Here is a 15862-nt window from a genome sequence, read left to right on the forward strand (position 1 = left end):
ATATTTTAAAAACTCTGCATTAATGCAGATATAAGACAGCACAAGACGTGCAAAGTGAAAATGGTCTGAAAATAAGTTGAACCGTCCACCTTGATCCCTAAACCATTTTGCCAGTTGTGTGTGCAAGTGTGTAAAAAGGAAAGCACATTTTGAAAGATAAAATGCTATTGTTAATTGTAACGTAACACCCCATTTAGTCAGAACCCCCTTTCCTTTTGTGCTCCTGAAAAACTCTTATTCCTCAAATTTCAATAGTGCACCATGTGGAGATTTACCAAGAGGAAAAGTGAATGTCTATGGAGACTCTCAGTCATCCAGATCATGGTTGTCCCAAAGGTGCTTTTTCAAAAGGCAACTGGACTTTCTTTGTTTTTTCTTGGAGACATTTTACTTGTCATCCAAGAAGCTTCTGAGTCAGAGGAAAAATGAAGTCCAGCTGCCTTTTGAAAAAGCATCTTTGGGTCAAGAGGATAAGACTTCACTACGTGAATGGTCTTGAAGGTGACACAGGATTACTAGAAAGCATCATCCTAGCTATTCTTCCCATCCTCCTCTTGAAATACAGGTGGTCCTCGGTCTATAACCATTCAATCAGCACCTGTTCAAATTAATAATTGTATAAATAAAATGACTTACTTACTGCTCCTTGCACATATGACCGTTGCAGCATCCCCACAGTTGTGTAATCAAAATTTGGGTGTTAGCAACTGGCATATATTTGCAGTTGCAAGGTCTCAGGGTTCATGTGATCACCATTTACAATTTTTCCAGCTCATGTAACATCAAGCAGTCAGTGGGGAAGCTTGATTCATTTAATGACTGTGTGATTCACTTAACAGTTGCAGTGATTCAATAACAACCATAGAATTGGATGAGACTCACTCAACAGCTGATTTGCTTAGCAATGAAAATTCTGTTTCCAGTTATGGTGTTAAGACAAGGGCTACCTGTTTGACCTTTTGCTCAGGTTTAAGGCCAATACTGGTACTAAGGATAAAATATGGACCAGACATGTGGCATTCCTATGGAAAAAGTTAGATGCGTTACCAATCTCATATACACTGACAACCATGAATGCAAGAGTAAAAGGACATTTTAAAATAACATTAAGACAAATCATGTTTAAGAGATGGAAATGCTTTTGTGAAAACTTTCATTTGGAACTCCTTTCATCATCAGTTGCTGAACTCACTGGAGAGGAACTGAAGAGCTGAGCAGCTAATTAGGCATTTCCCCCTTCTTGATCATTTGTTCAGCCCAAAGCAAACCTTGCTGTCCAAATTGGACTGAATCCTTAGTTCCAGGAGAGCTGTGGCTTCTGGAACCAAAGGAGCATGCTAAGTTGATCCAGCAAAAAAGCACCAGTGAGCAGTTATTGATAATAATAATGATAAAGTTGGAAGGGACCTCGGAGGTCATCTAATCCAGCCTCCTGCTCAGGCAGGAAACCCTATACCATTTCGGACAAATGGCTGTCCAGTTTCTTCTTAAAAACTTCCAGTGTTGGTGCATTCACCACTTCTGGAGGCAGGTTGTTCCACTGGTTAATTGTTCTAACTGTCAGGAAGTTCTCCTTAGTTCTAGGTTGCTTCTCTCTTTGGTTAGTTCCCATCCGTTGCTTCTTGTCCTGCCTTCAGGTGCTTTGGAGAATAGCTTGACTCCCTCTTCTTTGTGGCAGCCCCTAAGATATTGGAACACTGCTATCATGTCCCCCCTCGTCCTTCTCTTCATTAAACTAGACATACCCAATTCCAGCAGCCTTTCCTTATATGTTTTAGCCTCCAGTCCCCTAATCATCTTTGTTGCTCTTCTCTGTACTCTTTCTAGAGTCTCAACATCTTTTTTACATCTTCTTTTCTCTATTTCTGTGAACTTCTCTACCCAAAAAAACCCCAGAAACAATATTGTCCACTTTGTAAAATCCAGCTGCAAAGCAAAGTGTTATCACTTTTTGAAATCCTCCAATATCATAAAAGAATATTTAGTTATTCCCCCCTGTCCAGCACCTGGCTGTTAGCAGAGAAAGAGCTCCTTGCCTTAGCCAATGTAAAGATAAATTGAGTCTGAAATGAAAGTATCCAGTTATCGAGATTCCTGTAATCTAATCCCTTTCTGCAAATATAGTTTAAAAAGTTTTTGTAAGAATGTTATATTCTACTGCCAAGAGCTAAACACAAAGGAAAGAGCTTGTGTAGAACATATACTGTGCTGAACTTGCTCTTTTTCTTAAAAATTATACTGTGCATATCCCTTTCATGCTATCCCCCTGTTCTTCTTATTTTAAATGTTTTCCCCCATTGCATGCTGTTCCCAGTATTGCTGCCCTTCATTGTCATTTCCCCCCTGTCATGCTTTCATTGTGTTGTTCCTTAATGAAATGCCCATTTTTAGGACCACATTTGCTGTGGACTGTAATTATTTAAGCACTGTTTAGTTAAAAGACCACACTAGCATACTAGTCCCTGCTTAATGGTCCCTGTGTCATCACATATACAGGAAAGAAGATCCAATATGTTAAAAAGTTATATAAGTGATTTACTGAACACATGTTCTGACAGGAGGCAAAGGAAGAAAAATCAGTTTCCAATCAACGTATGGAGAGAAGCAAATGAATTAGAATCATGAACCCAATACCATCTGAGAAAGTTAAGTACCTGCCAAGATATTGCAGATTGCTTTGGAGACATGTGGTAAATATCCTTTGAGGTTTTTCTCCAATCAAAACTTGGTTTGTCTTCCCTTGAACTAACACAAACATTCTGTCCATCTGATTTGCCTCTAGATCAAATGAAAAAATATGTGTGACAACCCGGCTTCAGAAATTTCTCAAAGGTCCATTATTCTTCTTCAAAATTTCCCAGTTTTCCCAGGAAGTTTCAAGTGGGGTCTCATGTGTTGCTTAAGAAGAAGAAAAAGTAGCATCAGATCTGAAAATGGTTATATTCAGCAGTAATCAAGAAGAGCCAGGGAAAAATAAAAGATGATTAGAACTGTAGAGCAGTGAAAAGCCAATAAAACCAAATGTGGCTGTCATTCAGCCTAAAGCCTAGTTGCCAATACAGTTATATATTCAAATATAAAAGAAATACGGTAGGTGCATGTAGAACACTATCTTTAGAGGTGACTGGAATTATGTTATTTGAAATTTGCTAGTAGCTTGATAAGTAGTCGCAAAAACAGGTACGTTTACCACGATTGAACTGTAACTGTTCCTTGTTTCTCTGATTCATAGCAGTCAATGAATCTGTATAGGCAGTGAACTTTTAAAGACATTGAGCCCCCTCTTTTCTTTTCAAAAATCAATGAACGTAGCTGCACTGATACAATTTCTTTTTCCTCATTAGATAACAGAAAGTCCCACAATTGCACTACATTAAGAAAAACATGTAGACTAATGATGACAACAGTTACACAGCAGCTGTACTACCAAGTGGCACTAGGCAAAAGTATTCGATTCTCTTAAATTCAGGTCAGCCCAATCTGGATTATCAAAGGATTTGACAGATCAAACTGAGCAAGTCAAAATCAGTACATGATACAATCAAAATATTTATTAGATGCCATACTGCATATACTTGAAAAAAGAAAGAATGATTATTTAATGTAAATTTCTAAAGAAGAAATTTAGAAATTGTTGAATGACTCATCCTCTGAGTCATATCCATCTTTGGTGTTGACTGAATATTAACAAGTGAATATTACATGTTACCTTTAAAAGGTTTTATTATTAGGAACAATATTGGGAAATGTTTAACTAGTTGTTAAACCTAAATCAAAGTGTCTATTACTATTTATTCCTTTTGCTATATTGATGGGATTGCATACATAAGTGATCAATCAACAGTAAATTAAAAGCAAATTGCATTGTTCCAATTTCTCATCAACAAAGAATGATTTTTAAAAAAAATAGACCATGAAAGTAACGTGGCCATCTCAGTTTCAGGTTGTTAAGCTCACTTTACTTTTTTTACCTTCAAAAAATTGTGATTACAACTCAGTTTATGAAATTGAGGAAAGTTTCTAACATTGAGGATTTAAAATAAATTGGTAAAAATGTATATTGGATTCTTTTCTCCTATTTTGTTGGAGATGTATGTAAAACCTTTTCAAATAAACTAGGTGTTATCTTTTAGTTTTACTACTACAATATGATAGTCCTTCCTATATAAGGTAATAATTTTATTATAGATCTGCTTGTTTGATAAATGAGAGTGCTAAGATTTTAACAGCTACCAGAATTGTAGCTTGTTTTTCCCAATTGCTGTGCAGTCAGTTCAGGCTGAGTTTGTAGTATGAGATTATCAAGGTTCTGATAATATTAGTTTTATAATTTATATAATTTAACTCAAATTATGGATAATTCAGCAGCTGTTCTTTTCAATCTTAAAGTTGAATTGTTATTCAACATTGTTCTACTGCTATCACATTTTGCATTGAATCAGAGAATTGTTAACAAAATTTCACAGAGATCATGGATTTCTGTTTAGTGTGGTATACTGATATTTTGATTAGATTTAGTTTGGAGGATTTGTTGACAAAGGGGCAAAGAAGTAGACTTCCAAGCATTTATAATTTTATTTTTATTTATTTTAGCTTTTTCTATATGAGATACATTTTTGGACTTCTTTTTTTTCTGGAGATAAATTCTGATGTTCTACTTGGTAATTCTGCTTAAGGATATAATTTAAAGCACTTGACATATTTGCCATTTGGTCTCTAACTTAATTTACTGATTTACACATGAGAATATTTTTTTATCCCTTTTAACTTATTCTTAGGTCCAAAAATGCAGTATTCAGTTGTCACTCACTGTTCTGGTACCACATGTCTAGCCATTTCTTCATCGCATAATATTTTCTGTCCAAAAACCAGCATTAGACACTCTGTTTACTCTATTGTCCACAGAAGATCAGACTTCTGCAGCCTGGCGAACACCAATTTTTCAAGACATATCTTTCAGTATTTTGAAAAGGAATCAAGAAATTGTAGACTTAATACATAAGGTGGGATTTGAATTGTTGACAAAGCTTCTTTATAGTATGTGGTAGCTGCTACATGTCAGTGAATGGAGTCTTCTCATTTGCTTATTGATTTAAATATGTTTCTGGAGATGAAAGACAGACTGAAGGAAAAGTCAGGTGGAAAGATGAACCCAGACAAAATAAAAACCAGGCTATATTATCAAGCCTAGGACTCCTGGGCAACTGGAGACTTGCTTAGATGGCTCCATTGTTGAGGTGGTCGTTGCCTATGATTTGTATTTTTGGCTTTTATGATATGTAGTAATATGTATTTTTTATATTTTATATCTGTTGTTTGTACATTTGTTGTTTTCATTTGACTGTTATATGCTACCCAGAATCACTTTTGGTGAGATGGAGGTTTATATAAATTTGATTAATAAATAAAATTAAAAATTACAAAGCAGAAACTTTCTTCCTGCACAGTTTTTTTTGCTTTTCTAAGCTAGTTTTGATTGGGTTTTGTTAGGGGTTTTATATTTTAGAGCAGGCTTTTATGTAATATTTACTGTGATTTTTATTATTGCCTGTTCACCGCCCTGAGTCCCGTAAGGGAGATAGGGCGGTATATAAATTTAAATAATAAATAAACAAAACAAAACAAAAAAACCTGGTTCCACCTTCATCAGTCACAGTTATTCAACTAAATAACTTCAGCTTTCTTTTTTTAAAAATTACTTCCTATCCAAGGAAACACCTTCAAATAATTTTAGATGTTAAAACTGTTGCTACCAAGAATACAGCAGAATACAGTAAAATACCTGTGAATTATATTATAGGACCTCTTTAAAACACAATATGGTCAGATGGAATAGGTTTCACTCACTACCAGCCTTGTGGTCTTCCTAAATTTCAAGGTGATTTATGTGAGACATTTCTCTACCCTTGCACTGAGATAAAAGAATTTGGAGAAAGAGCTTAAAGACATTTCTCCTCCTGGCTCTCCAGGCTGTGTTACACATGGTCCTCTTTTTTTCTGTTGATCTTTATATTATTTTGCATTTTTATAATGGCTTAATTGAGTTGTGCATCAGCTAGGATACCTGCAATTATTAAATCATCCAGAATTGTCCTCTACCACAATTCTCATAAAGGAAATCAGTAACAGCTTGATTTTGGTCATTTCTTTTAATTTACTCTAACAATCTTATAGAAAATTTCCAGTAATGAAAGCAGGCTTTATATCACTACAGCACTACTGAATGATGACAGAAACAGCTCGTATGAAAATCCTCACAACCTAAATATTCAAATACTGTACACTCACTTCTATGAGTGCATTTGTACTCTGTTTCCTTGTTTGAAGTGTATAAGAAATAACGAGGAAGTCATATAATTTTATGGTATTTCTCTTTCTTGGTCTAAACATATTTGTTTAATGTCTGTACACAAAAATAAAGAGTGAGATGAAGCAGTAGTTGTTATAGCTTGATACCCCAAAGTTGTCTGCATCATGAAGTAAAAGTTCAAGGCACTATTGATGAGTGATAAAGCTATAATCCTAATGTTCAAGGAAATGTACATTAGAAGGGCTATAGCAATGAACTCTTTGTAGCTGTACTACAGTAGGAAAAGAGCAGCATGTAAGACTAGAGCTCAGTACATAATAACTGATCTCTCTTTAAATAATACTTGTTTCAAAAAAATTAGCTCAATTTGTCCCAAACTGAGTTTACATTGATTCCATATTTTCTTTCTCTGGAGCAGATATTTACACAGAAAATCACTAAGTGAACCATGATTCTTGAAATCATTTGGGATTTTGCCTTTTGTCTCAAACATCAAAATCAAGATGAAATAAGTCACTATTATAAATTCTAATTGAAGTTTCTTCCCAGTAATCATATTTAAAGCAACATTTTTCTCTGGAAGCAAAATCCCACTGATTTATATCATTCTTTCACTATGGTCATTTGGGTAGAACAACTGAAATCCTGAATAAATTTGGCATTCCCTTTCTATCTCCTTGAGAAGATCAAGAATTACAGATTTAGTTTGAGATGGGCAGAAGAATCTTCCTAACCCAAATTGCAAAGACCTTAATTGCATGTAGGCAAGTGAACAATAATTTCAAATCAACTGTTATAGATACACAGAATCAATTGTATTGTTCAGCAAGAAAATGAAGCAACGTTTTCTAATCTGAGTCAGTTAAAACAACACATAAAATGTATTTGTAGTTTTCATGTGATCATCTTCCAAAGCAAAGCCTTGGCTAGTCTTGACTCAGGTGATTAAATCACTATTATGAAATTATTTAGCCATATCATAGTTAAGACCAGCATGTGGATAATGTGGATGGAGCTCTAGTTTTTCATTCTACAGGTAGTCCTCAACTTACGACCACAATTGAGCCCAAAATTTCTGTTGTTAAGTGAGACATTTGTTAAGTGAATTTTGCCCTATTTTATGACCTTTCTTGTCTGCAGTTGATAAGTTAGTAACCCGGTTGTCAAGTGAACCTGGCTTCCCCATTGACTTTGCTTGTCAGAAGATCGCAAAAGATGATCCCATGAGCCCAGGACACTGCAACCGTCATTAATATGAACCAGTTGCCAAGCATCTGAATTTTGATCACATGATCGTGGGGATGCTGGAAAGGTCGTAATGCTGAAAAATGGTCATAAGTCACTTTTTTCAATGCCATTGTAACTTTGAATGGTCACTAAACAAACTGTTGTAAGTCAAGGATTATCTGTATTCGGTTTCTCATTCGTCTTCCATTGCAAGGGAACAGCTACCAAATCTTGACCTGTAAAAATGCAGACAATTGCTGGCTAGCAGCACACAGAGCACAATAATTGTGCTCCCACCTAGTGTGCATCTACATTTTTCCAGTCCAAATATGGTAGCCTTATTAAAATGATGCATAAAACATAGTTGCTTGCTTTCACAGAGTGCCAGGTATGTGAATTGGTCCTTTGATACCTAGTTAGAAGTGAATAGCATATTTTAGTCATGAGTGCAGTCAACCTGTTACATTTTAGAAGCAATTGGTTTTTAAAGAAATTGAATATTCTTTTGAATATATCTCCTGGATTCATGTTATCATTTATATGTACTACATGACTTCTTTTAAAATTTAATGTGCATTGTTTGCAATCCCAGTTATGCATGAGAATAGCTGTATGCTGCTCAGGGTTGGAGCAGCCTATAAACTCTGCATGTAAGTAAATATGAAGATAAGTGAATGTGTTTTCTTTTTCAAAAGCTACCTCCTGGCATTATTCCTTTTTTCAGCATTTCATGCTTTCTCTTTTCTCTTAATGTATGTGGTAGAGAAGACGAGGAAGGAAAACAAATAGATTTCAGTCCCCAGTATAAGTATGAGCATTTTGTATTTTTCTCAGCTGCTAAACTTTCCCTTGGACCTTCAGTCAGGGGAATATCTCTCATATGTTTGTGAAATTGCAGTAACAGTTCATGCTGCAAACCTTCAGCAACAGGAGACACAATAATGTACCCCTGGGTCATTGAATCTCCAGTGAAGTGGGCTTTAATCTGAAGCTTTCTTAAAGGAAAAGCAATTTCCATGGGGCACTTGATCTGAATAACTCTCTCTTTTTTAAATAATTATCAAGGGATTTAGACCTTTCACAGTCATGTTTAAAGACTTGTAAAGTTGGGCCTGCAGTCTATGCAAATTATGTGGCTTTATCCTAAATATTGAAGGTTGTGGATATGATCTAGGCAAATTTACTCAAATGTATTTCACATTGAATCCTACATTCCATGTGTGTTTAAAGGAAGGAAGGAAGGAAGGAAGGAAGGAAGGAAGGAAGGAAGGAAGGAAGGAAGGAAGGAAGGAAGGAAGGAAGGAAGGAAGGAAGGAAGGAAGGAAGGAAGGAAGGAAGGAAGGACCTGAACTGGATTTTATTCTCTGTGTTTCTATTTCAAGTTCATTATACATTTTGATTGTATTCTTAAAAAGATTTGGAGTATGAATATGTGTAGTATAGTTAACCACTCCATTTAATTCTTCAGTATTCCTCTACTGCTAATGGACTGAACTCAGATTGTAGTAGTGAAAGCTAAGAGGCATTGCTGTTATTTTACATGAGAGCAGTAATGTCTCAATGAACAGGCTCCTTTCTCTACATCAAAATACTCAAGAGTCACATTTCTGCTATGCCTTGCTCTGCCATCTATGTGACTGGAAGTCAAAGATTAGTTAATTATATAAACCATGTTCAGTACAGAATATCTATCTGCCCTAAAATTAACCCTTACATTTTAGAATTCTTGAATTGTTTGAAAATTACATCATTGTGTTTGCATAATTAAATTACTTTCTCTGGGTCAAGTCTATGTCACAGGATTGTTGTAATAAGGAAATGGATGAAAGTCAGGATAAGAATCTAATTAAGTAAGTAAGTAAAACAAAGAAGCTATTTGCAAAAAGCTATAATGGTTATTTCACAGTAAATCCCAATGAACACAGTGGGATTTACTTCCAAGTAACGCTGAGTATGTTTGTGTTTGTAGTTTTAGATTCACTCCCTTCCCCTCCACTGCTAGACTTCACTCTTCTTGTGGCATAATCACCTAGGGATAATAAATGAATTTTGCCATGAATTCTGTCAGGAATGACTTTAGGGATGAGCTCTTCACACCCATCTTAGAAACACAAGCATCAACGTTTGTTAGCATTTATTTTTCCATTAGCAAAAATCCACAAGTAAAAGCAATTGAAGAAAAAGAATGTTAGTGAAAGTCATTTGCAAACAGTGATAATTTAATTGAAAAAGATGGTATATGACAAGGAGGAGGCTACATCAAGAAAATACATAAATTGAAGAACTAAGTTTTTTTTGTTTTGTTTTTGCAAATATACTTCAATACTAACAGCACTGTATGAAAAGTCAGGAAAAAAACAATCCTGAAAGGTGTAGGAATGTTTTAAAAATCACAGATAAAAACTTTGGGAAAGAATCATGTCCAATTGGTACAGGAGTTTTAGTAATTTCTCCACCCTATTGACAGAGAAGAAAAGAATGAGTCACAGAAAATTGTATACATAGGTAGACACAGCACTGAAAAATCTGAAAGATCAGGTGGGGACTTCTATCTAAATTGGTTGCTAAGAAGTGACACCAACTTGATGATATATCATCATCATCATCATCATTGACACAAGGTATTTTGCCTCCTCAATTTATGTTGTGTAGAGCAGGCATGTCAAACTGCCGGCCTGCGGGCCGGATGCATCACATCGAAACTGCGCCCACCACATTGCTGGCAATGGGGAAAAAGTCGTGATATGTCATGCGAGATCACATGACGTCACGAGTTTGACATGCCTGGTGTAGAGGGTACGTTCCTAACAAGCTGTAATCAGAAAGCCCCTGAAAGCCATAAGGCTGAACTATAATAGAAATTATCTGCAAGCATCTGGATTTTGGCTATACAAATAAGGTAGGCCTATATAAAGAGAGAATCTTACCCTGTGCTTTGAAATACAATACACTTCATCAAAATGAAATAAAGAAACGGCAGCTAGACAAAGTTATATGGTCTAATGGCCTAATGTACCATAATTCACACAAAACAACTTATCTCCTTATGGATTCCCATAAGAATGGAACTGTTCTCACAACTAACCTTTTTACAAGTCACTTCTGATAATTTGATTTTAATGACTTTTTCTTCTTTTCTACATATGTATGTACACTTCTTAAAGCCCCCTGAGCATTGCTACTGTTTTATGATTATTTGGGGATGGAGTCCTGCTTCTTTCAGTCACTAGTAAAAATGACATTAATTTTGTTGGTGTAGATCAGGGATGAGGAACCAGTAACCCCAAATACTATAACCTGTGAGGAAGAATGCTAAGAGTGCTATTTCAGCAAAAAAAACATATTTTTTTTCATATACAACCCCACCTGAATAAATACTCAAATCTCTGCACCAGTGGTGGGATTCAAATATGTGAACAACCGGTTCTCTGTGTGGATGCTGCTTCCAAAAGTCCGTTCTGGGCCTGGGCAACAAAAAATTAGCTACCGGTTTTGCTGAATCAAACCAGCTGAATCCCACCACTGCTCTGCACCCATCAGAGATATGGCCTAATGGGTTTAAAACTATGCTTGCAGGTACCTTTCTATACCAATAGCTTCTTGTCAACATTCTCTCTTGTCATCTCCTCACCCCCATTGCCATTTTCTGTATCAGACACACTATTTTAAATTTCATTGCTAAAATGATTTCTCTCTGCTTTCAATTTCACACTTGGATGCCAAGATATATCTTTTAATATTAATATTACAAGACCTACCTCTGAGTCCTCTGAATAGATATTCCAGAATATTCTAATGCATTTGCTTAGTAATTTTTTTAAAAATTTTGGTTTAACACACAAAGGATGATTTATTAATTTATTAATTTGATTTCTATAGCTGCCCATCACAATACAATTAACTCTGGGTGGCAAACAATATCATTATATTCCTTGTACTGAAAATAATTGTATTCACTGGATGAGTTTGCTAGCGTTCTTCATCTTTGAAGAACACCCTGAGAATGGATTAAGAGTTAAAAGAGATTATCATTATAATCAGTGAAATTGAGAGAATCCCACTAGACTCCCCAGAGTATTTAAAAACACGACCGTAGATATTATGGGGTATTCCAATCACATGGTGAGTCCCAATATTCATAGAAGATCAGTTTTTCTATTATTGGTGACACATGATAATACCTAGGAGTCTTGCAGTTGGAATTGTGAACAATTCCAAGTCATCCCTGTGGCAGATATGTTTTATCCATGAACAAACAAAAATATATTATAAACAAAGTTATAAATGGTGCTTCAGAAATGACAACATTTTATTGCTTTGTGCATAAAGAGGCAATCTGTAGTTTTTTCCTATCATATGATATTCTTGGGGATAATTTTTTTTATTCATTTCACCTTCCAGTTCCTGGGCTCCCATCACAGTAGATACTGACATAATTAGCTCTAATAATCCAAATTTAGAGTCGCCAGCATGCCAAAATTCTTAGGTGGGATGGCGATGAAGGCAGTAGTATAAGGGCATATTGCACAAAAATGGTATTCAAGGATGTTTGTGCTGCAGTTAGAAGAATGCAAAAGATGAATTCCATAGGTTTGATATTCTTCCATTATTTTAATTACAATCAAAGTATTTTATTTTTAGGATTATTTTTATTGGAAAGGCAGGCTATAGAAATTAAAAACAAATCATAAATCAGTAAAACTGTTGTCATTGTTCAACATACAGCATGTTCATCTGAGCCACCAGGTTATGTGTTACTGGATAGTATCATATCTGCAGCAGGTTGAGGACCTTGTTTTTTCCAGCCTGACTTTCATTTAAATTTTTAATCATTCCCCAGATGATGAAATGACCTAAAGTTTCCATTGTGCTTTGGAGAAGGCACTGTTTTATTTTGCATAACAATATGCCTTTGAGTTCAGGCAGGCCTTTGGCTGGCTTTCCATTTCTGATCCTTTCCAGCTTAGTAGCTCTTTATACTCTCTTGAGTTTACTACTTGTGCATAGCTTATTTTCAGAATTCTGCTGCTCCATCTGGAGTTTTTGGTATTTTGCCTCTGGCTCTCTGATTTCTCAATAACAGAAGTAATTTGCATTGGACTCTGCTATTGGCACTGCCACCTTGACTTCTCCTTTTAGTGGACATTAGTGTCCATATGGTTCTGGGTAGATATTGAACATTAGTCATCAAGGCATCTGCTGTAGCTTAGTCAATTTATGCTGCCTTTCAAAAAATATATTGCTTAAATAATTCAAAGTTGAACCACCAGCCCTGCTAATTAAGCTTAATGACCTTTTCATTACAGCCAGAATCATTTTTTTCTAACATGCTTCCCTGTGGTCCTTCTTTTAAGTTCTCCGATGATACCAGTTCATGTATTTCTTTCATTCTCCCACTTAAATGAACAGTCTTTTTAACATGCCTGTTCAATATTTAAAATAGTAGCAATGACTGGTATAAATCAGAAATCAAGGGAGTCTGATACATTTTGTCCCAATTCTTCAGATCCCTATTGTTTATGCTACGTGCACGTACATAGCCCAATTTTCCAGTCTTTTATGCCATGGTTGTTAAGTGAAACATTGTGGTTGTTAAGTGAATGATATGGTTGTTAAGCAAATCCCATTGCTTCCCCCATTGACTTTGCTGGTTGCCGAGAAGGTTGCAGATGGTGATCATAAGACTCCATGATGCTGCAGCTGTCATAAATGCATTCTGTTTGCCAAGTGGCTGAATTTTGATCACATGACCATGAGGATGCTGTGAGGATAATAAGTGTGGGGACCAGTCATTTTTTCCAATGTTATTGTAATGTTGAACAGCTGCTAGATGAACGGTTGTAAATTGAAGACTACCTATACATTTCAATTTGATTTCTCCTTTAAAAAAGATTTGTTCTTCAGGCCTTAATTGGAGTGGCCCAAGAGGACTCATTTCATGTGAAAAAATAAAATCCTGCTTCTAAACAAAGGTGGAATCTCTGCCAAATTCCTGTCAACAAACCTTCCATATATAACTGTCACTATGAAGTTTTTCAGAGCAAGGCCTTGGCAAGTGATAACCACAACAGTTACCTCTGCTGGTGTAGGTCACAGTAATCATCACAATTCCCTCAGAATATCAGGCATACCAAAAGTATCCATCATTTCCATTGATTCAAGAACCATGCCATGCTTGGTGTAGCACTTTGAAATCTGCGCTATTTATAAAATAGGGGTACATTTTTATTTTATGAAATTTGACTAATTTTCCCAGCAATTTTTTTTTAAGTTTCCACTCTGGGCTTATGGCCCTAGAATTTTTATTTGTTTATTTATTTATTTTTGATGATAATCCCGTTTAAGTATTAACTCAGTAATAATTCTAGTTAACTAGTCAACAGGCACCATATAAATACCACATACAAAATAACCCAAAGCACACATTGTGGTGAGAGACAGGTTCCCTGAGGATTGCCTCTAGTATGAGTCTGAAAGCTTGGAAAACTAAAGCTCTAGTCCCAGTGACCAACCCAGATTGGATCCTGCAACATTATCCTGAGACACGTATATTCACCTTCATTCCTAATTAACCGAGTTTTTCTACTTATGAAGAAAAATGCTAAGTTTCTTGTTTATTCTTTTTTTTTGTGGGGCAGGTAAAGATAAAGCAAATTGCTGCAGTTGGAATGCTGAATGAATAATAGGAGATATGGAAGAAATGGGCACTGCATGACGGAATCAAGATTGTCAAGAGGTGGCAATAACAGAAGCTGCATTTTCTGCTTTCCCAACATACAGACTAGTTAATTAGGGCAGCAAAAAGCTTCAGAGAGTCAGTTATAATAAATGCAGTTAGTACCTTATTTGGGCAGATGATAATAATAAAAAGGAGAATATAGATTTGGCTGCCCTGGCCTGCTGATTGAGTGGTCACTTCATGTTGTTTAAATGTATTGTTGGTTCTGAATAGCTGATGAAATGTCATAACGATCTTAAAATAGTATTTATTGTTGATTGCTGTGGTTTAGTTGTGAGGACTTATTCTCCTATCGCATCTCTTTCTTCATTTTTTCCTAAACAACTCTGAAATCAAGTTGCATGAAATCGGGAATAAGTTAAGTAATATTTACTTTCTTATGAATAAGCGTATAACTATAAGATTATTATTCATTATGTTCTGATTAAAAAAGAGATATCTAATCTGGGTTTTACTTAAAAGTACACATAAAATGACTGTGTATATTTCTATTGTAACAGTATTTTGTACATTATGTCTGATAGTTTGTATAGCTATATAATAATCATTATAACAATTATGACATAATTCTGAGAGAAAAAAATTCAGTGATTAAAGTCAAGTATAAACAGATATTACTTCCCATCAGACAATTAGAGTTAGAATTTTTGTCTTAGAAGAATGAAAAAATAATGATGCTTGGGAAATTCCTTTTATTTTTATTAGCTTTTCAATTTTTTTTAATCGAGCATATAGTCAAAGGCATTCAAACATATTCACAGATTAAGTAAACATAATGCAGAAAAATACATGTGATCACTACACATAAGAATATCCATACACAATGAGACTGAATAATTTATTCTTATGATGACTACAAATTACCTGGAGTTAGTATCAATGGTTTAAGTTCCATCACAGCTAAGCATATGTTCCTATGAACATCTTTCATCGGGAAGGCTCAATTACATCAAAGCAACAGGTGCTAAAGATGACAGACAGATGACTGGGAAATCCATAACTATCCCTTCCTTGTATTGTGACTGTTTTTTTCACAATGACCCGTACCACTAGCTTCTTGTTACCAGCATAACTTATGTTACCAGCATAAGTTCTGAGACCAATTCACTGGCTGCTTTTCAAGCAAGATATAGTGTGAAATCAAGTATGGGGAAGAGAGACAGAGGATGAATGGAGTTGCTACTGACTCTGTACTAGAAATATCGCATAAATGTGGGAATGAATATGTAATAAATAAAATTAATGTTCTAACTCTCATACTATAAGCAAAAGGCATAATTTAAGTTCCTTTCTGTCTAAAAAAAGTGGAGACAGGCCATGATATTCCAATTGTCTTCAAAACTTCCAAGTGCCTTCCCGGGAAAATATGCACATTTCCAGGAAGGGATATAAACTGGGTGATGTCTTACCTTTTCACAAGACATAACTTAAGCTATATGGTGGAACATATTTGCAATAATAATCTATACATTTGTGAGATTGTTCCTTTTGGTTGTTCTGAACAGTGAAATATTAAATTCTCGAAAATGGCATAAGGCCATGTTGCTGAATTTCTAATGTTTGTATTGCCCAGAGAGATATGAGTT

This window comes from Protobothrops mucrosquamatus, unplaced genomic scaffold (assembly GCF_001527695.2).
Source record: "Protobothrops mucrosquamatus isolate PMUCROS unplaced genomic scaffold, P.Mucros_1.0 scaffold1042, whole genome shotgun sequence".
In the NCBI taxonomy this organism is placed as follows: Eukaryota; Metazoa; Chordata; class Lepidosauria; order Squamata; family Viperidae; genus Protobothrops; species Protobothrops mucrosquamatus.